This window comes from Felis catus, chromosome A2 (genome assembly GCF_018350175.1).
Source record: "Felis catus isolate Fca126 chromosome A2, F.catus_Fca126_mat1.0, whole genome shotgun sequence".
Classification (NCBI taxonomy): domain Eukaryota; kingdom Metazoa; phylum Chordata; class Mammalia; order Carnivora; family Felidae; genus Felis; species Felis catus.
The window spans coordinates 84,275,248-84,301,452 of record NC_058369.1 but is presented as its reverse complement, the minus strand read 5'-3'; the positions used below and the strand labels follow the sequence as shown (position 1 = coordinate 84,301,452).

The 26,205-nt window shown below is 34.1% G+C and overlaps 1 long non-coding RNA gene across 1 annotated transcript in view; it reads right to left on the bottom strand.

The window, feature by feature from the left end:
• Nucleotides 1-8,628: 8,628 nt before the first annotated feature.
• Nucleotides 8,629-26,205, bottom strand: part of LOC123383860 — a 124,851-nt gene continuing 107,274 nt past the window's right edge. Inside the window, exon 5 of the long non-coding RNA XR_006594159.1 lies at nucleotides 8,629-8,896. This is a non-coding gene — a long non-coding RNA (uncharacterized LOC123383860). The remainder of the gene's footprint in view (nucleotides 8,897-26,205) is intronic.

The following is a 26,205-nucleotide window of genomic DNA, read 5'->3' as shown; positions in this document are numbered from 1 at the left end:
CACTGGGGAGGACAATCTGCTTTACTCAGTTTACCGATTTAAATGCTTAACCTTGTCCAGAAACCCTTTATACTCAGAAATAATGTTTAACTAGATACCTTGGCATTGTGTGATCTACTCACATAGACATATAAAATTAACCATCACATTATCTCCAGTAAACCTTTCTTCGTCAACCCCTTTAAACATCCCCCACCAAGAGTTAGTACTACCTTTTCTGTGTTATATTGCCAACTTGAATTTTTCCTAATTACTAAGTATTTAATATTTATTTGTTTATACATATGTCTCCTTTACTAGGCTGAAGTCCTATTGAGAAAGTTTTGTGCCTTACTCATTATTCTGTCCTTAGGCTAAGCACAACACTTGTCACAGACTAGTTATTCAATAAATACTTGTTAAATTAAATTAAATAATGCCAAGTCAAGCATTAAGGGAAATTGACATTCTATTATCCAACTGTTCCATTAGCCATTTGCTCCTTTTTACTTATCTGATAATTACTCATAATAAAAAATAAGTTGGTGTCAAAAAAAAACAACCAAAAAAAAAAAAAAAGCACTACTTTTCCTGTGAAAGGATTTAATTGCTTTGTTTTCTCAGAATGACATTATAACAAATGGGTATTTCGTAGATCTTCCCATCTGGCAGTTTTCAGACAAATAAATTAGAGTAGCAACTGTACAAACTGAAATCTCACCATCTTTGCCCATCTCACATTTATTTGAAAATTTTAATAACCAGACCCAATTTATGTCATAAATAGTTTTTAGGAAAGTATGTATGATACTAAATATTGTCATCTCTATGACTTCACATCTTGTGATGAATGCAATCAGAAAATCACCTGATATTATATAATCAGAGGGTATTTAATGCAAGGAACTGGTTACATAGGTAATGAAAGAACTGAGACACAAAACAGGAAATTTTTAAAGTGACTCAAAGATTAAGAAGCAGACAATTAACATCCCTTGGCCTGAGTGACAAAGGGAAGACATAGTACCACCAGAGTTTGGGGGTCAAAATCAGCTGGGAAAAGTTGGAACCATGGAGAGATTTTCTGGGGGCACATGGAGGCTTGGAAAAAGAACAGCTGTAGTCAAAGACACCACTTTGATAGAGATGGAGGCACATATCCTGGATTCTCCCTTTCACTCACTGTCTACTTTCCTGCCAATGCCTGACACTGACCAAACCCAGATGGAAACCAGCCAACATGGAGCCTGAGATATGCAGCCTGCAGTAATCTCCTTCCTGTGATACACAATAGGACATAGCAATTCTGAGAAACAATCTCAGGGCAAAGCTGTTCAGGAATATGGTTTTCTAAGGGATATTATCCCATTTATATGTTAAATTTTAAACCTTAAACCACATATGACAGAAGTGATTTCATTAGGAGAAGTTTCAACAACCTAAGTGGTGGGGAAGAAGTCTAAGTGGTGGGAAAAAGGGTGGAGGAAGGAAACAACAGTGAGAATAAGGAATGGAATAGGACAGTAGTACCTTGGACAGAAACCTGGGGAGGCAACAGTGCCAGAAGCCTAGGGAGAAGAGGATGAAAAGAGTAATGAGGACAACTGAAAGCCACTTAATCTACTTTAAGGTGTGAAGAACAGTTTCTAGGTTCTTCTCAGACATGATTTCTGTTTGGGCTTGGTGGCAACATCAGGTATTCTCTTTAGTAAGGAAAATATAACAACAAAGGGTTGAAGGAAAACTGGAATGCTTATATTAAAGCTGTATTTGCACAGCAAAATGCAGATTCCATTTATTTTAGTTTGAGGCAGAGGGTATTGATGGAGATTGAACAAGGTCAAGAATCTTCTTCAATAAACTCTGGACCCTGCTTCAATATCTGATTTTTATGTCTTTGCATATATAACGCCATCTACATTGATGTATTTTTCCTCATTTGAATCAAACAGCCTTATTTTTTAATTCATCTCTTAACTATCTTGCATATATTACTCCTTTTTTAGAAAGTAAAAAAATTCAACATTATTTATCAAATAGCATTAATTATTAATGCCTCTAGGCAATGCAGTATAGAGAACAAGGCTTTCTTTTTGAAAAATAGTAAAAATGACATTTAAAAAACTTTTCTTAACTGAAGTTTTATGGTCTTTCTTTGATTTATACCCCCATGTAGGTAAATTTAATTTAAAGGTTAGGCATGGTAAAAATGGAAAATATTTGCTAATATGTAGCATCTTGACCGTGAAGATGAAGTTTAATCGAATACATGTTCATGTTTGTATTAATGGAAGCACATGGAAATGTAAATATAGAAAACAATATAAATATTATCTTGCTTAGGTTGACAACAGTATTGTAAAGAGATTTCTTGTCAAGTTTGTTGTTATTATTGAGGATATGAGAGGCTGGGATCTAGATAGGTAATTCTCATGTGAAATTTTCTAAGGTTTCAAAATATCTTCTAAATACTCCTCCAATTGTAAACATATAAAATTAATAAGATTCCTTTTTTAAATGTAAATAACATATGGGAATATGGAGTCATTTTGCTATTCACACATTATGTAATAATTCTCTTCATGAAAGGTCTTTGGGTTGTAAGTTTATTTAGCAGCCTCAAGTAATATAAGATTTATTATAGGGTTATCCACAAAGAGAAATTCAGAAAATGAACAACTGGGACACACAAAAGAAGATCCTAGTATAGGCAAATGGATATATATTTTTTCTACTCTCCATTATTACTTATCATTTGTCTTACGTAGTACTTTCTGTTTTTCTCGGTACCTCTTATGTTTATCAGAATTGCTGCTTCCTAATCTTATTCATATTCAGAGTTTCCTGAATATTGGGCCTAATCACCATGATCCTTCTCACATCCTTTTAGTTTCAACAATTTCTAATTGTGCCATTCTCTTGTTATCTTCTCAGACAAAAATCAATCCATATAGTTTATCATTTCTCTCCAGACCACTCAGGCCACTGTCAGGGCTGTAGATTGATGGCTCTTGGGTTAGATATCTATCCATGACCCAATCAGTTGTGGTCAGAAACAAGTGTCCTGGAATGAGAGAAAATTGCCTATATAAACTAGGTTTTACAGCAGTTTTGGTTGGAGGAGTGGTGGTTAGAGGAATGTGCTAGTTGAGGTGGTTAAATAACAGTGTGATTCCTTAACAAAGACAAAATTTTCCCTTAGCCCCATCCCATTACAAATTTAGCCATGGAAGAAAGAGAGGTGGATTTCTGCTTTTAAAACTTCAGTATCATATATTTTAGTCAAGAGGAATATCTCTAATTTTGCAAATGAGGAAAGTGAGGACCAGAGTGGTTAAAGTGACATGTGCCCTGTTACATAATAAGTTACTGGCAATCTGTAACTAATACCTGGGAGTTCTGTTTCTCATAGCACACTAAGCTATTTTTAACTCTTTATTCACTTGAGACTGAAGATGAACAGAAAAACAACAACAATAACACTATTTTTTGCCTGTGAATGAGCAGTCCTTGCACTGAGCCTATTTAGCATAATTCTGCAGACTGGGGCTGACCACAGTGTTGGAGAAGGCATTCATGGGGAGGCTTGAAGCTTCTGAACAGCTTGTAACCATTTTGGTTTTCAAGGTACTGACACCCACGAAACAGATTTCTTGCTGAAGGCTTTGTTTTCTTTCTAGATACAGAATATGAAAACAAAGAGAAAATTTGGCTGCAGCCAAATACTAGCCACTTTGTTTACCTAAGACATTCTGCATAACCTAGATTCTATTTTTGAGTTATAGTCATACCAAAGACACCACTACTTAGAAAGTTGCTCACATATTTCAGAGTGAAAACCTACATAGAGATGGTAAGAACTTTTTTTCTGAAATCAAAATCTTTAATTTTTTAAAAGTAATTAAATACAGTGCTGAGAACAGCTTGATCAAAGCTATTGATGGTGCATTGATAAAAGTGAGAACCCGTGAAAAAGCCAGAGTATCGCCTGTGTTTCCTACACTTCACATACCACCCAAAAGACTATACACTAAAATAAATGTATTTGATATATTTGTCTTTCAGGTAACTCCTGAGACATAAGAAGGGTAGGATTTTTAAAGATCTACCTAACAGGAAAAAGGAATATGTTAGAAAAATATTTAATGGAAGAAATGAAAGAGGGAAGGGAAAGGGAAGGGCAAAGAGAAGAAGAAAGGAAAAAAGGTAGGCAAAATTTTGTTTCAGAAAGTTTCAAGAAATAGGTAATAGCAATGTTGGCCAGGTATAACTTGGACACTATGTGGTTTAATAGAATTCATTCCATCTTTTACATATATGAACTTTCTCCAAAGCAATTTTAAATGAAACAAATGTATACAAGATCTATACATCATTTAGTACTTTACAGCATACTTCCTGTTCAAATGCATGATATTATATAGTTATGTTTTTGATTCTCTGAGAATGAGGAAAAGAAATGCAAGAGGAGAAAGTGTAATAACATTTCAGAAGAAAATAGTAGCTACTTAGCTCAGTTATGTTTATATTGACCACCATTTATTATATCATGTCAAAATATCATGGGGTTGACATTTTCCATGGAAAAAAAAATGGAAGAAAAATCATGTCATGAGTTATGTACCAGCTCCCTATGGCAAGGCCCATTTTGTCATGAGTATGATGCTAGTTAAACATTACAAAGGTTCTATAATTATGCCTCTTGTTTTAGAAGTGGGACAGATGCTCTGTAGCCAGAGAATCCAAATTATAACTTTAATCAACTTAGGAATTCTGAATGTGAGATCCTAAGAAATCTCCCCCCCACACACAAAAAACTAGCTAGCCTCCTACTAGACAGTATTGCATCTATAAGGTAAGACCATGACCCAATTATTCAAGAAATTAATAATTAAAAAAAAAGGATCTCTCATCTCTGGACTACTGGCTGATTTTATTCATAGCATCATTTTCCCTAGCATTTGTGTTGTGTGTTGTGTGTTGTGTGTTGTGTGTGTGTGTGTGTGTGCGCGCACGCGTGTGTGTGTGTGTGCGTGTGTGCATCTTTAGAAAAGGAGCCAAGCTCTAAACCAGATGAGTTAATGGTTCATTATTGAAAATGGATGATGTTTTCCATGCAACAAAAGAACATTCATCTAAATGTTAATAAAAAATAACCTACTTGTATTGAGAATAACACTTTCAAACATACTTAAGTTTGCCCTATATAAAAGATACTAAGAAAATAAAATTCTTTACTATTTTTCTTATTAACAAATGTGAAACAAATTTTTTTTTTCAACGTTTATTTATTTTTGGGACAGAGAGAGACAGAGCATGAACGGGGGAGGGGCAGAGAGAGAGGGAGACACAGAATCTGAAACAGGCTCCAGGCTCTGAGCCATCAGCCCAGAGCCTGACGTGGGGCTCGAACTCACGGACCGCAAGATCGTGACCTGGCTGAAGTCAGACGCTTAACCGACTGCGCCACCCAGGCGCCCCCAAATGTGAAACAAATTTAAAAGACTGGTAGTTGGGTTCACTCTATAAATAATGGCAAAATAATTTATTGTACATTGTAGTTACATTCTTGCCAATATTTAAACATACTTCATAATTATTTTTGTAAATGAATCAATAGCATAGGCATTCACTCACATTCAACTCAATTGTATTCCCTTTCCAAATCTAACTACATTATATCTGTCCTTACTTAGTTGTTAACATTTGTTCTTCTCATTTTTCTCTTATACTTTCCCCTTCTTCTCCTCCTCCTCCTTCAAGTTTGTTTTAAATTCTGGCTTTGCACATATAATTATCCTATTGCAAACACTTATCAATGACTCATTATTATTCTGTTAGTAAATCCACACAATTTTAGCAGGATTAAGACAGAAAGACAAAAGTAATGTCATGATGAAATGATATTGTTAATAAATAAATTTTCTTAATTGTCTTGGTTGATATAGGCTACAATCAAATTCCAACTTTTGGAAGTATTTTTGAATCAGAAAGTGAATTTTACTGATGTGTGAACAACCTATTTATAGATAATTTTAGAATGCATCAAGTGTTCATGATGCAAATGTAGAACATCTTAGTCATTTATAATTACTTATCAGTGTTTTTAAAAATTTCAAAGCTTAATTGGAAACAACACAAAATTCTGTATTTTCATTGTCTCAGATTGCGGAAATGAACAAGATGGTGTTGTGATTAAGAGTAAAGAATTCTACATAAGCCTTAAATAGACTTTTTGGGTTTTTTTTTTTCTGTAAATTATCAAACTCTCTTTTTCAAATGGACCATGGCATTTGCCCTTTTACATTTATGATAGATACTATACAATTAAAATTATCATGACAACCAAAATGTGAATGCAAGGGGACTACCAAAAGTAATTGCAATAAAATAAGCCTGGCATTTGTCAAGTGCAAGAATGGAAAGTATTTGATCTCAGTATCTGATCTTTTTTTTAAACCTTTACTTAACATGTAAACTTGTTTTACTATTAATCAGATTTCTTTTTTTTTTAATTCAAGGTCCATGCAATTATATTATTCTGGATACAGTTTTGTTTTTATTTCTCTGTGAGAATAAGTTAGGATGACTTTATAAAAATGAATTGCAGCAAATATTACTTGTTATACTTAATCTACTTCATATTATTCACCTTAATTCATAATTGTTGATACCTTTAAAAGTCAATGTTTTCTTGGACTACCAAATGAGATAATTAGGTGCATGAGTATTATTTGCTTTCATTCTATATGTTTTTGGGGACTCTTATAAATAGGCATTCTTAAATATCCTTCTGTATTTATGAGTGCCTGTTTATTATGATTATTATGATTATTATTATTTTGTTTAGTTCTTTTATCTTATGTAGTATAGGGGGATTTTGCATTTCAGCTTTATTTACTCTAAGTAAGTGTTAGCATTTTATGCCTTTCTCTTTAATGTCTAAAAGTTATTCGTATTGCCAATTAGAATTTAAAGTAAAATAATTGAATGACCCCAGATTTTTCCCTTTCTCTCACTTTTTAATAACAATAATAATTGTTTCACAAGCTTATGTATATTTATATTTATAGACAAAGAATCTTAGAACCTAATGTCATAAAAGTTTTGATCATTTAGTTTCTCTGGTCAGATTTGCTGATTAATAGACTTTCTAGTCTGTATTTAATAAAGTTATGGAACATACCATAAGTGAGTACAAAAGGAATATGAAGGATGCTTTGGAAGTCAGCAATAGAGAAAGTCAGTGTGGAAAATTCTCTAAGCTTAGAGTAACGCCTTAGGGTTGTAATACCAGCTCTGTTACTACTTACTAACTAGTGGTCAATCTGATCCAGTTCTAAAGCTAGTTTGAATAATCAGTCTAATCCTACATATTTTCATAACTGCTGTGATACTAATTTTAAATAAATTCTTAAAATCTATTTTGTTCAATCAAAAAGCTATGCAACTATGAAGTTATATTATTACTATAATCAATACTATTAAACAGCATAAAAAAGCTAGGAAAACTAGAAATAAGAATAGCAAAATATGTCCAATAAAGTAAACTGCCAGAGAGAACACCCAGGAAAAAAAAGAGTCACTTGTTAATGAAGACTAAGAGGTATCTTTATCATTATTTGAATACAAACCAAAATAATGAAGAATATGGGTCATTATTAACATAAGTATAGCTGTTAAGATAAGAATACTTTTTTTTCTTGGGATGCCTGGGTGGCTTAGTTGGTTAGGTGTCTGACTTTCGCTAGGGTCATGATCCCACAGTTCGTGGGTTTGAGCCCCGCATCGCATCGGGCTCAGTGCTGACAGCTCCCAGCCTGATGTCTGCTTCAAGTTCTGTGTCTCCCTCTCTCTCTGCCCCTCCTCCACTCACCCTCTGTCTCTCTCCCTCTCTCCTTCAAAAAAAAAAAAAACATTAAAAAAAAAGAATACTGTTTTTCTCTTGTCAAACAAATAATAGTTCTGGTAAGCTAATCTTAAAAAAATAAAATGTTATGGGAATTTTGATCCATAGACAGGAAAAACTTTCTATGACCAAAGTAAAAGCAAATTTCTGAAAATTCCAGTGATTTCAGGAAGTTAACATGGACTTCACCTTTCCACATCTGACAATGACAATTATGATGTGTAAGCCCTCATGGCAAAGCTTTTTTCCTTTCAAACTTTTGTGGAAAAGTACAAGATATTAGTTGCAATCTCTACAATTAATTTCAAAAAGGTCTGAAAGTACAATTCACAAGGTTTTCTGTCTTTCTTATGTAGACAAATGCAGAGCTTTTATGCAATGTTAAAAAAAAATCTACTTAATACTCTGTTGCAGTTCTTAGGTTCAACAACATTTTTCAGACCATAAGGTTTTTGATGTTCTGTTTTAGGAGCTTCTAATCGAACAAGTATATTTTTCTACCTTAGCATCTGTTTTCGAATTTAACAAAGAGAGAAGCTAAACTTCCCAGAAAAAAGACACACACACACACACACACACACACACACACACACACACACACGGGATTAATAGAACTTTTGGGAGTATCCAACTGGGAGCACCAGTGTGATATCACTAGAGAGCTGGATTAAGGCAATTTTTCCACACTAATGGGTAGCTGCCATTTCATGGGTGGAATATCTGTTATAAGCTTTGGGACCTATGGGTGGGTAGTAACACTGATTAATTTACCAATTCCTATTCTCTGCATGCTGCTAGAAACTGCATTTTTGTTTCCCATCCCAGTAAACATTTAATATTAAGAATTACAGTGTTTCATTGTCAAAATAAGGGGAAACTGGCCTTGGGCCACATTTGTAAATCTACATTCAAGTACGCCATCAATCACATCTTACCCAAATGCCAGCGTGCAGCTGTGTATTACAGATGTTCAGTAGAATCACTTGTCTTCTTTCCACCAAAACAGACCTAGGGAAGAAATTTAAAACAAAACAAAAGAAAAAATTAAAAAAAAAACAAACAGAGGAAACTAATTTCATATTAAGATTCCACTTCCTTCTTCTGCCAAATAAAAATTCTAGTTGTTGACTGATATATGAATCTCTTATTTACAAACTGACTACTATTTGTATACATTTAACCATATTTAGAGTTCTGTTTCTCTCCATATTTCCATTCCATTACTTTTTCATTTATTCTAGATATTCACATGACTAACCATGGGATAGCTGTTACTTTGAAACTACTCTACAGTACAACTACATTGCCTTTTACTTTGGCGAGTGTTTTTTGCTCGAATGGGTTAGAATATTTAGAGCACTGGTTTTAGTGTATTGGCTTGACATGAAATGACACTAAAATGATATCCCTGAGGCCTTATGTTCATTCAACCAAGTTAAATAAAGTTCTTGTTCTTAAAATGAAGAAAATGTGGCTATATATGATATTCTATGAAGCTTACATGGAACCATTTTAACTACTTTGGCTAACACGTACATTCTTTTAACTTCATTCAATGTTTACCTATTAATTAACATATGTAAGTATTTTTTTAATGTCATCTTTAGGTTCAAGAAAGAATGGTAAATATTTTCATCTTTCTTTTAGGAATTTTAAATCAATTTAATACTTTAACCAAATATTATACTTCTGACATTAGATGAACCACATTATAGCTTACATTTGCCTAAAACTCTTACATAAATATTATTTAAAACATAGCAGAAGTGATTAAGAATAAATATATTTATAATCTTACATGCACAAATCTGAAAATGAACATGTATGATAAAATATCTATAAATAGTTGAACTTGATTATTAACAAATCACATATAGCCACACTTGGCTTTTTAAAATTTATTAATTTTTCAGATTAAAAGGAGTAAAAAATAATTAAAGTCCATGTTAATAAAAAAACCAAGATTTCATGGTGAAATATTTCACAAATACATTTGTTATTTTAACTTCCTACCATTTTTGATCACCTGTTATTTCTCCACCAGCAAAATTCATAAGATGGCCAGGGATTACATCACTTCTTACAATAGCCTGACAAATATTGCAGATATTTTAGAAGCTGGTGATATGAATTGAGAAAAAAAGACAAAGAACTATTCTTAGCAAAGTTTTCAAAGTTAATGTCTTTTGCTATGAATATTTTTTAAACTTAGATACCAGAGAATTTACTATCAAGAATACAAATATAAAAAATGCATATTCATTTGTTTAATGAGGTCACTATTCAAAGTCTTCTACCTACTTGCGCCAACTGAAATTTAGCACATACTTTTTTTTTTTTTTTACTATTTTGTTTTAAAATGAAGCAACACTGCTGACAAGTCCTGTGTTTAATTTTCTAATGTGTACAAAAGCCTGCTATTTAAATGGCAGATTCACCAGCCGGAAGCTGGCTCTAAACATGTCAGATATATCGGCATAAGTGGGGTTCAGGTGCCATCATATGTCCCTGCCAGCGGGTTGGAAGCCAGCTCAGAGCCCGAGTCAGAGCCAGGACTCACATCAGAGTCATCAGGCAGTGTGAGCAATCATCATAGCAGGAACAGGTTTCAGACACAGTCAGTTGATGGCCTATCACTGGCAAGCTTTAGCAGTATGTGCATGGTGGATGGTGAGAAACACAAAGCAAGTGGTCAGTGGTCAATCAACGTTGATTTCTTTGTGTTTTCTGTGCCTTTCTCATAAACTCTGACCAATCACAGAGGATGAAACATGGAATCATAAGAGTCTGTGAACTGCCTACAATTGAAAAAATGATACACCATAACAAAAATTGCTTCCAGATGAAGAAAAAAACAGAGATATTTTTATAATTCCACAGCTTGCTTCTGATTTTCTGTGCACTCTGATTTTGCACTTTAAACTGATGTTATCTAAATTTCTATTCTTTTCTTGGTACCTTAAAACCCATATTATAATTTCATTCACAGTTCCTGTGTTATTTAGTGTATTCTATAGATTAAAGATTTATCATTTCAGTACTATAGTTTGGCTCTTTTCATTATAGAATTTGATTTTAGACATTCTAAATATGTTTTAAACTTATGATGCTGCATTTAAATTTTTTATTATGTTTATTATTTTTGGAGAGAGAGAGAGAGAGACCACGTGCAAGTTGGGGAGGGGCGGAGAGAGAGGGAGGCACAGAATCCAAAGCAGGCTCCAGGCTCTGAGCTATCAGCCCAGAGCCCGACATAAGGCTCAAACCCACAAGCCATGAGATTATGGCCTGAGCCAAAGTCAGATGCTTAACCAACTGAGCCACCCAGGCACCCCAAATGATACTTTATTTTAAATTGAGAGTATTTAAACTACATTAAAGAGTTAAAGTGGAATTCCAAATCCCCAAGCCAGTTTATAATTGTACTTGTATATTGATACCTGAAGTGTCTTATGTTTATTCATATTAGATGATTATCTTTTAAAGTCTCCTTTGTAATAAGGATATACTGGAAACTCATTGTAGCAATAACATGAGGCACTCAATTTTATAGGACAATCTCAGAAACTGAAACTGTCTTTGGATGAAAGCCTTTGTCCATGTGAGTAACTAAATTCACTTGAAAATGTTTTAAGATAAACTCACTACACCTCACATTTTGTGTTTAGGTTATGGTTTGTATTAAAGTTCAACTTTCATATGTAAACTTGTAACGATTTAGTTTTTGATCTGAACTACCTAGTGTGCAACGTTTCTGGGTAGTTTTAGTGCCCTTTTCTATAGTGGTTATTAAATAGCTGTGAGCAACACATAGCAGAATAAGAGCATGTAAGTAAAGCACATTTATATCTAAAAAGAAATGAAACCTAAGCTACTTCAAACTGAGGAAACTCCAAGTGAAACATCTAAAAATAAAACTGATTAGTGAGGGGTGCCTGGGTGGCTGAGTTGGTTAGGTGACAGACTTTGGCTCAGGTCTCACAGTTTGTGGGTTCCAGCCAGGAGTCAGGCTCTGTGCTGACAGCTTGGAGCCTGGAGTCTGCTTCAGATTCTGTGCCTCCCTTTCTCTCTGCCTCTCCCCACTTGCACTCTCTTTCTCTCTCTCTCTCAAGAATAAATAAAACATTAAAAAAATTTTTAAATGATTAGTGAGAGAGTGGGGCCTAATCTTATAAAACCACAGACATCTGGAAAACTACCTATTTCACAATAAATATAAATATGTGTTCCTCAGAAAAAAACAAAATTTTACTTAAGTGTATGTTATGATTTTCTAATAAATTCCACAAAAATTAATAATATTCAATTGTTATAAAATATATCTGGGATTATTTGAATGTTTGCTTCAAACATGATCTAAAGGAAAACTAAATACTATTTAATAAAATAAAACAAGTATCAAAATTTTCCTTTTTATAACAGGCTTCAATTCAATTTTCTTTTGTATTCTGATCACCCCCTATCACTTTGTGAATGTCACAAATAATTGGTGTTTTTTTTATTAAAAAAATTTTTAACGCTTATTTATTATTGAGACACAGAGTGCAAACAGAGGAGGGGCAGAGAGAGATCAAGACACAGAATCGGAAGTAGGCTCCGGGCTCTGGGCTTTCAGCACAGAGCCCGATGTGGGGCTCGAACTCACAAACCGCAAGATCATGACCTGAGCCAAAGTCGGATGCTCAACCGACTGAGCCACCCAGGTGCTCAATAAGTGGTGTTTTTAATGCGAGTGAAAAAGAGATATAGACACACAAGCTGATATCAAAAAAAGAGATTCAAAATGAAACCATAACAAACATATGAGGCAAGAAAGGAAAAACGCATACATGTATGCATGCATCTTTTTCCAGGTACTCTAAGAATTTTTCAATGTTTTTACCTCTTTTAATCCTCAAAACAGTCTAACACAATAAACATTATTTTCCCCACTTCACAGGTGAATTGAGACTTTGATAATAAATAATCTGAGGTCAGAATGTCAGTGACAGATAAATACTGCAATTTAATTCTAAACTCAGTTGCCTTCAAAGACTGTTCTTTCCCCTTTATACCTCAAATGTTTTTGTAACAGCAAGTTTTTGCATATCAAGCTTAATCAATCAACGGTATTTATTGATGCCCCTAGTTTTCCATATACTGACTGCATCACTCCCTTTTAATAGTCCAAGGTGCTGTACTCGCGATTCCTGACCAGGCTGTGCACAGTAACAGACTGAAATGGGAAAGGAGAGCTGTGTCCGGCAAAGAGCTCACTCAACTAAGATTAATGGCCTACTGCACCAATTCTAACATGCCAATCAGAAGCTGATGATTGCAACTAAACTCTTTTGCCCCTTGACACACCTTTAAGATTCCCTGGCCAAATTATAAGGAAGACCAGCAATGGTCCCTCTCTTTTTCTCACAAATTATAGCTGCTCTGTAGTAAATGCTCAGATTCCCATTATCTGTAGAGTTCCAGTTGATGAGCATAACAATTCTCTACTATGAAAATGTGAGAACCACTGACCATGAAACAACACATTATTTAACTTATTTCACTTGCTCAACTCCTTTTTATACTTCCTAAGTATCCATAATGACGCTAAAATTTTGCCTGTGGACCTAGATCCTAGATCACAATCGCGTGGGATACATATTAAATTGCAGAATCCTTGAATGCTTCCAGAACTAATGTATTACGATCTCTAGGTGTGGTGCCTAGGAATCTGCTTTCCTTAAATATACTTCTTTGAGGATTTTTTACATACATTAATATTACATGCACTGTAAGTTTATTTGCGTATTAGTATTTCAGACAAATCAACAAAATTACAGACAAACCAACCACACCGCCAATATACTACAGGATCTAAAATTAAGTTGGGAGACAATGACAGAGATCAAAGATGAGGGGCAACAGTAGTTGACTTTAGGTAGCTAAGACACCTTTGGTGAAGGGATTTCCAGGAAGACAGTAGCACAAAGCACTCAATGTAAACATTTTCAGGAAAACTAAGTAGTAAGAGTTTAGTGGATAGTTTTATGTATGTTCTGAGTTTTCAGATTTTTCTTATTTTTGTAAATATTATATACAAATATCATTTTAAATATATAAAAATTCATATAGCTATAATATATTTAGACATAAAACAGTAAAACAAGTATCTAAACTGGCCTATTTTGTAATGGTCTGTGCAATCAGATAAAAACTTCAAATAACTAACTGTTTATGAAAATGATATAATTTGGTCAAAATTCTTACTGGCTGTACTAGGAAGTCTTCTCAAATTAGAACAAATTTATCTCTCTTCTTCAACATCAGTTACTTGCAAATTGATGTGAGTTGAGCAATTTTAACTAAACTGTGAGATTCTAAGGTGATGCCACTGTAATTTAAACCTCAATTAGTACTTCAAAACAAAATTATGAAATCACTCATTTAATTATCAGCATTTGCTTGCAGTCTCTAATAGAGGGATTACAAAAGACTTATTAAAGAAGAATGGTATCAATTTTAACTAGCATTGTGAGCCAGGACAGTCTGCAATATAGAAAAATCCCACTTTGCTTTTCTTTATTTCTCTCTAATCTGCTACCTATAAAAATGCCTATTTCAGTAGTTTTTGTTTTTATATTTACTGTAGTTAATGAGCCCATTGCATTCTCTGTAAAACATTATCTGAAAATGTTGGTTGAGAAAATAAAACTGCAGTACTTAAAACCAACCAAAGAATATCTTTTTCCTCAGGCATATGGTTATAATATCTTTATTATTACCAGAACATCAAAATTCTCTGTGTCACAAGAAGTAATTCTGCTTTACTTTTATTTCATTTAGTAATCAAAACTCTCAAGATTATGCTGTTTGCTTTTTTACTTTCACATTTTTTTTTAATTTCAGGTAAACAGAGGTGACTTTCTTAAATGGTTTATTTAATAGACATTATTAATCTCATAGGATGTGCAATTTTTTTAAATTTTTTTTTTTCAACGTTTATTTATTTTTGGGACAGAGAGAGACAGAGCATGAACGGGGGAGGGGCAGAGAGGGAGACACAGAATCAGAAACAGGCTCCAGGCTCTGAGCCATCAGCCCAGAGCCTGACGCGGGGCTCGAACTCACGGACCGCGAGATCGTGACCTGGCTGAAGTCGGACGCTTAACCGACTGCGCCACCCAGGCGCCCCAAGATGTGCAATTTTTTTAAACAAAATCTAATTAAATGCATTTCCTGGAGAAGCTACTACCCCATTGGTCTTTTGTCAGTATCTGCACAGACATCTTACTGGGCTTCATTTATTGATGCCTAAATCTTTAACTTGAGTTAAATCTCTGACTTAACAAAGATAAATACTAATTCAGAATCCATCAGAATATAAAAATAATTTAAACTCTTCATTTATTGTGCATTACTTAATTAAGAACCATTGTGTTACCCATAGAGTTTTTATCAGAAGAAAACATCGTATGATTTTGAAATTTTTGCTACAAACATAAATGAACTCACAAAGTGTGTGTTTTAAGTATATTATACAGATTTTCACTAATTAGACAAGTTCCATTCTTATGTGAATTTTCTTCACCTTTGAAGAAAATATTGGATTTTTCTCTAAATGATATTATATTTGTTCATAAATGCCACTTAGATTAGCCAATCAAGGAATTAAAATTCATACATGCATAATAAAATCTGTTCAACCTAAGTGATTTTATACATACTGATATTGTTTATGTGATCCCAGTTTTGAGAAAATTTGAGAGCTACCAAGAAGCTATAGAAGACTAGTAAAAATTGGCGAAGGGTTAGGAAAGGAAACCAGAAATTCAAATCTCCAACATTTTAGCAAATCACTCCCCACTCTGGATCAAACAAGTGAAGCCTGGTGATTAGGCATTTGGGAATTGAATGTCTCATCCACCAGATGTCAGTATGACAAATCAAAATGATGGAGCCAGAAAGGCTAAGAGGAATTAGAAATGGAAACAGAGCCCTCAGCAAACTGGACTAAATTCCTCAGCTAGTCCTAACTTAACAAGGAACTTGGATTTGCACTGAAAGCCAGCAGTCTTTCATGGCTATGAAGAGTCCATGGTAAATAATGTCTGAAGCCTAATTTCCCATTGTGTATTCCAAAGGCTAAAGTTACATAGAAAGTTTTTAACAGACCTAACAAGTGCAGAACAAACTTTCATTGGAACCTCTAGTGGCTTAGGATCAGCTCTGAGACACAATAGCTATAGGGATTGACAGGTGCTGTCACTTCACCATGACATAACAGCATTTAAAGGGTGATGTTTTTCTGGAACAGAGGTTCACTTTCTTAAAATGCATAGCAAACACAGTATTCATTCACTTTGCTGTCTCATTCAAATCTTAGGGAATAACCCAATCCCAGTTACATTATAATGTTTGCCAGAAAATTGCTTTTCTTTATTAATTTTGTTCAATGTTCAGAACTTCACCAGAATTTATTAAGTACTTGCTAGGTTCTTGCCCATAAACTGGTATATCTCTTTCTCTCTGCCTGTATCTGCATTTCCCTCTGTAATTGATTGATTCATCAAATGATGAATAGGTAAATAAAATGTAGTTTATAGATAGCTGTATGGATAGAAAAGCTTGTTTTTTTTTAAACAAGTCCAGTATTTGGAATTGTTTAGGATATAAATTTATATCTTATTATGTCGGCTGATTCTCCCCGATGAAGGCTTAATTCTTTATATTTTTGTAATCTTTGGTTGAACCTTATTGTTGATTTTAGTTTGGGGGAATCTTATGAGTAGAAGAAACTGGGATTCACTGCTTGAACCTGGAATCTTCAAAGTGACAAAGTTTTGCCAGGTTAGTGGTGTCCCCACAATTCCTCTCTAAGGAAAAGCATCTCCAATAAATTATCTGACTCTGTCTCCATCTCCATCCATCTCTAGAACATAGAATAGCTACATATAAAATAATGCAGATAGGGGTTGGCAAACTTTAGCCTATATACCAGCCAGATATTTGTTTAAATAAAATTTTAGTGGAACACAGATACTCTAATTTGTTTATGTATTTCATTACAACATAAGTTGAATAGTTGCAACAGAGACTGTACAGCCCACATCCTTCAAATATCTACTATCTGGTCCTTTAAGAAGAATTTGTTAAACACTGAAATAAAGAATAGAAACAACACACTAAGCCAGCAGCAAAAGGCTATCAGGAATGTTCATGAAGGATATTAAAAATAAACAAATAAAACCACTAAAATGAAGAAAATAATAATTTTAAACTTAAAATTATCTTGGGTGGATAAACACACACACACACACACACACACACACACACACACACTAAACACCCTGGAGAGACACTGACAATAGAAAATTGGAAGACAGACACAACACAGGTAAACAAAAAGAAAAAAAATATGAATGAAATTTGAAAGATATGGAAGATAAATAACATGTGTGAAGTTTAATGGAGAGAATAATGGAAATGGAAGGAAGAAGATATTTCAAAGCCAATGGCTTGGTAAAAAGAATTGGTGCCAGGGATGCTTGGGTGGTTCAAATGACTAAATGTCCCATTCTCGATTTTGGCTCAGGTTATAATCTCACACTTTGTGATTTCGAGCTCCGCATTGGGCTCTGTGATAACAGTGAGGAGCCTGCTTGGAATTCTCTCTCTCCCTCTCTCTCTCTGTCCCTCCCTTGCTCACACTCTCTCTCTCTCTCTCTCTCTCTCTCTCTCTCTCTCTCTCTCTGTCTCTGTCTCTTTCTCAAAATAAATAAAAAAATAAAAAAAGAATTGGTGCCAGACCTGAACCTAGAGAAATAAGATGCTAATAAACAGAGTAAAAATTGCATGTTTATTTTATTTATTTTTAAATGTTTGTTTATTTATTTATTTATGAAGTGCGGAGGGGCAGAGTCTCCCTCTCTGGGAGGAAGAGAAATACAAGTAGACTCCACGTCATCAGCTCAGAGCCCAACATGGGGCTCGAACTCAGAAACTGTGAGATCATGACCTGAGCCAAAATCTGGAGTCATATGCTTAACTCACTGAGCCACCCAGGCGGCCCCCAAAAGTTGCACATTTAGTCATGTGATATGGTGGCTGCAGTGCACTAAAACTAAAGAAAAATGAATAAATGAATAAATAAATAAATGAATGAATAACAAGTGATAAAAGACTATTGCAAAGTAAAAAAAAAAGAAAAAAGAAGAAAAAATTAGATCAAGGAAAGACTTCTCAAAGCAACAAATGGAACCAAAAGATCAGAATAATATCTCTAGAATATTAAAAAGAAATATTCATCAATCAAAACTTTTTACCCAATAAAATCAGTCTTTCAAGAGTGAATAAACTTTAAAATAAAAAGTATTCCAAGGAATAGATAGGTTCACTGTAAGTGCTCATTAGGAAAAATATTAGGTATACATTAATAAACTAATCTCAAATATATTAATAAGTAAGATTAATGAAACAATAGCAGAATTTTGAAAAATCATCATACTGAGATGTTTCAACATACCTCTTTTAATTATTGATAAGTTAGTTAGTAAAAAATTAGTAAAGACAGAAAAGATGAACCACACAGTTAACAAGCATGCTTCATGGTATAAGATTCTGCCCCCAAATACAAGTTGTTCTCAAGCATGTATACAACATCAAAGCCTTTGTATTATACAGATAATCTAAAAGCACAAAAATAAAAAAAGTGCAAAATGTTAGTTTTTTCACATGATATTATTGTCTACATAGAATGCTCAATCAAATAAATGGACAAATTATCAGAAATAAAAACAGAATTTTCCAAAGTGAAAGGCAGTAAGACCATATTAAAATACCAATTGCATAAAAATAAATCAACTTCATAGTTTGTGAACTTCATCAGTTTAACCTCTCTGGGCTTCTAGTTCCTTATTGATGGAAATACAAAAATTAATCATAACTATTTATTAGGGGTGTTAGAACATCAAATGAGCGAATATGTATAAAACTCCTAGAATAGCTTCGGGCATATTATAATTTCTAAATAGGTATTAGATAAATAATGTAGTATTTATAATATTTTAGATTAAAATAAATATTTAAGCTATTGTGCACATTTCATTATCCTCCAATTTAATTAAGAACCAGAGTTTCTAACACATTTATAAGGGTTTTTTTTTTTTTTACAGGTTGATTTCAATGAAGGCCACCCTTATAATAAGCATCCTCATTTGAGTATTTTTTCACAAATACTGATAGTATCAATAAGATAAAAGTCAGTTTATGTAGTTTGCAAACTTTCTGAGACAAAATAGTACATAATATGATGCTGGGAATAAAATATCTTTTCAGCAAAATTTTAAGGTCTTCTGAATGTTCCTAAAATATTTTCTGTTTGGGAAAACCCAAAAAACCTTGCTGAGGATTTTGTAACAATTATAGAAAACTGGACAAAATTTGCTTTCTCCCCAAAGCTATAATTGTGCTCTGGCCACTAAGATAATCTTATAGCAAATGTCCTTTTAATGTTAAATATATTTTCCCATAAATATGAAAAAAATTTTAAAATCTTTTGTATTCATTCTCAATATTCATAAAGAGGATGGTGAACTAGACAAAATCAAGATACCAGGAAATAAAAAAGAGTGCAACCTATGGTAAAAAAAAAAAATACATACTTTCAGAAGAAAAACAGGATCAGAAAATTAATGACTTCAATATTATGAAGTAAAAAGAGCACTGGAGACTTGGTAAAAAGTAATGTATAGTGTAGAAGATAATACATTTCCTAAGAAATCAGAAGAAAAGGATTAATAGAAAGAAAACTAAGATGAATAAGATTTGGTGAACCAATTAACTTACAATAATTACAACTCAAAAGGAAGCAAACAGAGCAAATGGAGAAGAGCCAATAGTGGAAGAAACAAAGGGATATTTAGGAAACTCAAGGATGGGCATATTGATATAAGGAAAATAAAATAGAGCAATATTAAGACACAGCTTAGTGTCTAAGACTAACGCGATTTTTTTAATTGTAAGAAAAAAGTAACTTGCAAAAAAGATTTCAGATTATCAATTTTATCTGTAAAACATTTAAAATAAGGCTAATCTAAAATTTTCATTCACCACTACATTCCAGAGGATAATGATCAATCTACACAGAGGTTTCTTGACAAGTGATTTGAATCAGCCTGGGTATCATTACTGTGCCAAAGGAAAAGAGACATACCTTTAGCTACATAAGAGCTTCAAAATGAATACTAGATGACAATGAAGCCAATGAATATTAATTATATCAACAGTATATCAATATCGATTATACCAATATTTTAAGTTTTTTTTATTATCTACTTCATTAATTTCTGCTTTATGTTTTCTAGGGAAAGACATCTGATTTCTTTGAGTATAATATCCTACTTTTCTATATACTTTGAATTGTTAAGTTGCTCATTTATATTTAATATTTTAAAGTATGTATATGTTTTCTTTTTTACATGTACTATTCACATATTGATGTATAATTGATGAATGTTTGCCCCAAAAATAGATGAAACCTTAGCAAGAATGTCTCATAGAACAGAAAGACAAAAATAATTAACTCAGCATTTAGTACAAGGAAGTAGAAAACAAACAAAATAATCATAGAGAAATAGAAACAATGAAGTTAGTACAGAAATTTAAAAACCATAAACTATAAAACGAATAAAAACTGAAAGACATTTCTGTAGTAAACAGAATTCAGTAAGAAAACAAATTAGGTGGGATAAATCAAGCTAACAAAAAAATAAAGAAATACAAATACAGAAAAGTAGATATTATATATATTGATCAATAGATAAATTATCTTAACAAAAACTAGAGAACACTGTGTGAAGTCATACTTACTTGAAAAAATCAATTACATGAAAGAACTTTTAGGAAAATAAATGATTCTTATATAAATATATATATATATATATATATATATATATATATATATATGACAAAGATAATAATCAAGGAAGAAAATAAAATGTTTTAAAACACATTTTAAAATATACTCTTAGAGTATTCACCTTACAATGTTTTAAAGATATCAAAGAAAAAAAAACACATCCCAAATAAAACAAAAATTTTCTGTTATGTAAAAGAGGGAAAGTGAACTAATTCATTCCACAATGTTATGAAATCTATAATAACACTGTAATCAAGATGTATTTAATAGTATCAAATGTGTGACCTGACATAAACAAGTAGAAATCTGGCAAAATACAGAAAACAACAGCTTTTAGATATTGAAAAAAAAAAAGTGATGCAGGACTCTGACTATGAGAGAAGAAACTAGTAAGATAATGTTGACAATTGCCTTAAATGTCTGAGAAAAGTTTTAGACAGTACAATGACATGTGGGTTGAGAGCAACTCAAATAGAGCACAGCCTCCTAGCTGAGTTGTTGAATCAAAGATCAGAGTTCAAGAAGGCTATCACAGAATTTTTGGTGCAGAGTACCAGGTCAGAGCTCAGGGAGTCTACAGCAGACAGAATTTTGAATGCAAACTGCTACATCAGAATTCAGGGAAACTAAAGCAAAGAGAATGTTTGGTGCAGAATATCAGAAAAGGAGCCATAAGAAGAAAGAGCTCCTGAAATCTGCATAGGATTCCCCTTGAGTGAACAATAAGGAGTACATGTGTAGTGATTCTTCTTTATGCTGAGTAAAGAATTACTAGGAGGCTATAAACCAAATGATTCCCAGACCAAACACAGGGCTAAGGGACCTTTCAGTTTTGACTCACAGAATAAAGAGACCACATTGGACATCATGGACGTTCAGTAGAGTCCACAGAAGGTCTAATAGAGCTAACCTAATTTAGAGCTAAATTAAAAGCTACTCTAAATCCACCCTGAACAGTAATGGAAAAGAACTGAGACTTCTGCCTACAGTTAGCCATGTGTGTGAGACACCTTGGAAATGGGTCTTCTGTCTCCAAACAAACTTTAAATGACTGCAATCCTGGCCAATATCTGTTGGGAATTCCATGAGAGACAATGAGTCGGATTCCTGATCCACAAAAATAGAGATATAAGAAATATTTATTGTTGTTTTAGCTACAGAAATTTGGGCTAAACTTCAAAAATACAATAGATAATTAAAACACCAAGATATATCCAGCTATCTTCACTGCTGAGTGCCCAATCTGCAACACCAAAAGCCAATGCTAAATGCCAATTTGTATCATCCCGTGAGTGGACTAACCATCTACCTTGGGGATGGTTGGACCCCTCTCACGGATAGAAGGTAATTCTTTGTCCTCTTAAGAAATACAAAATCTAGGGGCGCCTTGGTGGCTAAGTGGGTTAAGCATACAACTTCGCTTCAGGTTATGATCTCACAGTTCATGAGTTCAAGTCCCACATTGGGCTTTGCACTGACAGTGAGAAGCCTGCCTGGGATTGTCTCTCCTTCTCTCTCTGCCCCTCCCTCCTCCCAAAATAAATAAAGAAACTTTAAAAAAAAAAGAAATACAAAATCTAGGTATAGGTTTATTTTTCCTGCCTGAAGGACATGTGTAAATACTACCATTAGTCAACCCATAAAATACTTACTCCATCACCGAGGCATCCCCACAATATGCTCTTTCACCTACCTATACAGTTCATGACAAAAAGAGTGGTATTGACCTCACATATAAAGAGAATGGTCTTTTATCATTACTCATAGAGAAGTAGCCATTCTGATAAAACAGTAAAAATCATCTGCTGAAGTCTCCTGTATGTTCCCAGCTGGGAAATGACACACTATGAGGTTGGGGTGCAAATTTACAGGATGTGATATATACTTTAAATCCACAACCAATGTATATTAACACTCCCCTATATAAGTAGGGTACAGAAGTCAGGACCGAGATGGGTGTGAACTTACAATTATACAGGTTTCCCTCACTATCTGAAAGTAAAGTGGAACTATGAAACATTTTATAAGCCAACAAAGCGTAAAGCCAAGAAGCAATTACCATTAATTTATTAATGAAAGGGTGCCACTCTCCCTGCTTGGAATGTGTGCTACCTCCATAACAGCTCACTGCAAAACAAACGTTGAAGGCCATTTTCACTTTTTGCCTTTTTTCATGAAAGTGAAATCTTTGGATTTCTTTCACTAGCGAAAGCAGGTACTTGCTAATGTAAGTCTTTCATAAAAACAAAGTGGCACTAACACAAATTTTTGAAAAGTGAAGATACCTGTACAGAATACCTGTATTTAATAACTCACTGAAGAAAAAAAAACTTGTTTCACTCTCCCACAACCTTGGAATGATGGATTTAGAAGTTATAGTGGACAAGAGAGGAATATTTCCAAAGTAGACACAATCAAGTTTCTAATGAATTGGAAACTGAGCCTGCCCCATGTCCAGTTTGCTCTCATCATGTCTACAAAACAAGTTCGAGAAGGGGTGTTGTTGAACTAGGAGTTGATGACTGATCATGACTACCAGGGACATCTCTCATTCATTTTTGCAATAGACCTGGGCCATGGAAAACCAACACAGACTGTCCTCCCAAGATTCACATCTGTGGGAATGAAGATTTGGGTCATCCCACAACAAACAAACAAAACAAAACAAAACAAAAATCTTGTTTAACACACTAGGGGGGAAATTTGCTGGCAGAGAAAAAGGAAACATGGAAGGTATACTGTTGACCTGAAATTCAAAACATTTCTTATTCCACCCTTTTTTGTGAACCTTTTCAAATCTTATGGAAATTTGTGAGCAGAGAAAGATATGGGGAATGCAGTAGCTATGTTTTATGTTACTCAGTGCTTCTTTTCTTACACTTCCCAACCTATGTGCAGAATACCTTCGTGGAGAATATGAAAACTAGTATTTTAAATTTCATGTGAGATTATGTCTAGACTTATTCTGACACTTCATAATTATATGGAGGATGATGAGATTTTGTGCATTTGCTATGTTAGGGAAGTGCAATTCTTATACAGGCAAAGGACAAGAGTGCATATTGAGGGGCAAAATGGCTGTTCTATAGTCTGCATTTTGTTCTACTTTCTGTACCAAGAGGCCCACATATATGGAATTTGCTTTCAGTTGTTTTTGGCCAATGGGAAACTGCATGGAATATCTAAGGGAGAGAATAAAGTGAGATGACAATATTTCTTCCCCTGGTGCCTGCCTTTCAAGGTCACCTTGAACTGGCCATCATTGTGACCAAATGTCACTACTCTCCTTAAAATGGCCAACTCTACACAATTTTCTCCAAGTTCTACTATCAGCTTCCTTTCTTATCCTATCTGGACTAGGAGCTTTAGCTGTTGCTTCCATGTTACTGCTGATTCTTCCAAAATTTCATATTTGTAATTATTTCCTTTAAATAAGCCTATTTTAATCCTATTTGCCATCTTATTGGGATTCTAACTCATATGTACACTAGGTTAGCTCTTAATAGCTAGAAATATTCAAGTTACAGATAAGTCTACCTGGAGTGTGAAATTAATAAAAGGCATGGGCCATGTATAAGTTTGTAACTTATACAACACCAAATATCTACTAGATCTTCAAATATTTTTCCTGATAAATAGAGTTGTGTTTCATTTTGTTTTGTTTTGTTTTGCTTTTTAATATGAAATTTATTGTCAAACTGGTTTCCATACAACACCCAAAGCTCATCCCAAAAGGTGCCCTCCTCAATACCCATCACCCACCCACCCCTCCCTCCCATCCCCCATAAACCCTCAGTTTGTTCTCTGCTTTTAGGAGTCTCTTATGTTTTGGCTCCCTCCCTCTCTAACCATTTTTTTTCCTTCCCCCTCCCATGGTCTTCTGTTAAGTTTCTCTGGATCCCCATAAGAATGAAAACATATGGAATCTATCCTTCTCTGTATGACTTATTTCACTTAGCATAACACTCTCCAGTTCCATCCACGTTGCTACAAAGGGCCATATTTCATTTTTTCTCATTGCCACGTAGTATTCCATTGTGTATATAAACCACAATTTCTTTATCCATTTGTCAGTTGATGGACATTTAGGCTCTTTCCATAATTTGGCTACTATTGAAACTGCTGCTATAAACATTGGGGTACAAGTGCCCCTATGCATCAGTACTCCTGTATCCCTTGGGTAAATTCCTAGCAGTGCTACTGCTGGGTCATAGGGTAGGTCTATTTTTAATTTTTTGAGGAACCTCCACACTGTTTTCCAGAGTGGCTGCACCAATTTGCATTCCCACCAACAGTGCGAGAAGGTTCCCGTTTCTCCACATCCTCTCCAGCATCTATAATCTCCTGATTTGTTCATTTTGGCCACTCTGACTGGCGTGAGGTGATATCTGAGTGTGGTTTTGTTTTGTATTTCCCTGATGAGGAGCAACATTGAGCATCTTTTCATGTGCCTGTTGGCCATCCGGATGTCTTCTTTAGAGAAGTGTCTATTCATGTTTTCTGCCCATTACTTCACTGGATTATTTGTTTTTTGGGTGTGGATTTTGGTGAGCTCTTTATAGATTTTGGATACTAGCCCTTTGTCTGATATGTCATTTGCAAATATCTTTTCCCATGCTGTTGGTTGCCTTTTAGTTTTGTTGGTTGTTTCCTTTGCTGTGCAGAAGCTTTTTATCTTCATGAGTTCCCAGTAGTTCATTTTTGCTTTTAATTCCCTTGCCTTTAGGGATGTGTCAAGTAAGAGATTGCTGCGGCTGAGGTCAGACAGGTTTTTCCCTGCTTTCTCCTCTAGGGTTTTTATGGTTTCCTGTCTCACATTCAGGTCCTTTATCCATTTTGAGTTTGTTTTTGTGAATGGTGTAAGAAAGTGGTCTAGTTTCAACTTTCTGCATGTTGCTGTCCAGTTCTCCCAGCACCATTTGTTAAAGAGATTGTCTTTTTTCTGTTGGATTTTCTTTCCTGTTCTGTCAAAGATTAGTCGGCCATATTTTTGTGGGTCTAGTTCTGGGGTTTCTATTCTATTCCATTGGTCTATGTGTCTGTTTTTGTGCCAATACCATGCTGTCTTGATGATGACAGCTTTGTAGTATAGGCTAAAGTCTGAGATTGTGATGCCTCCTGCTTTGGTCTTCTTCTTCAAAATTACTTTGGCTTATTCGGAGTCTTTGGTGGTTCCATACAAATTTTAGGATTGCTAGTTCTAGCTTCGAGAAGAATGCTGGTGCAATTTTGATTGGGATTGCATTGAATGTGTAGATAGCTTTGGGTAGTATTGACATTTTGACAATATTTATTCTTCCAATCCATGAGCACGGATTGTTTTTCCATTTCTTTATATCTTCTTCAATTTCCTTCATAAGCTTTCTATAGTTTTCAGCATACAGATCTTTTACATCTTTGGTTAGGTTTATTCCTAGGTACT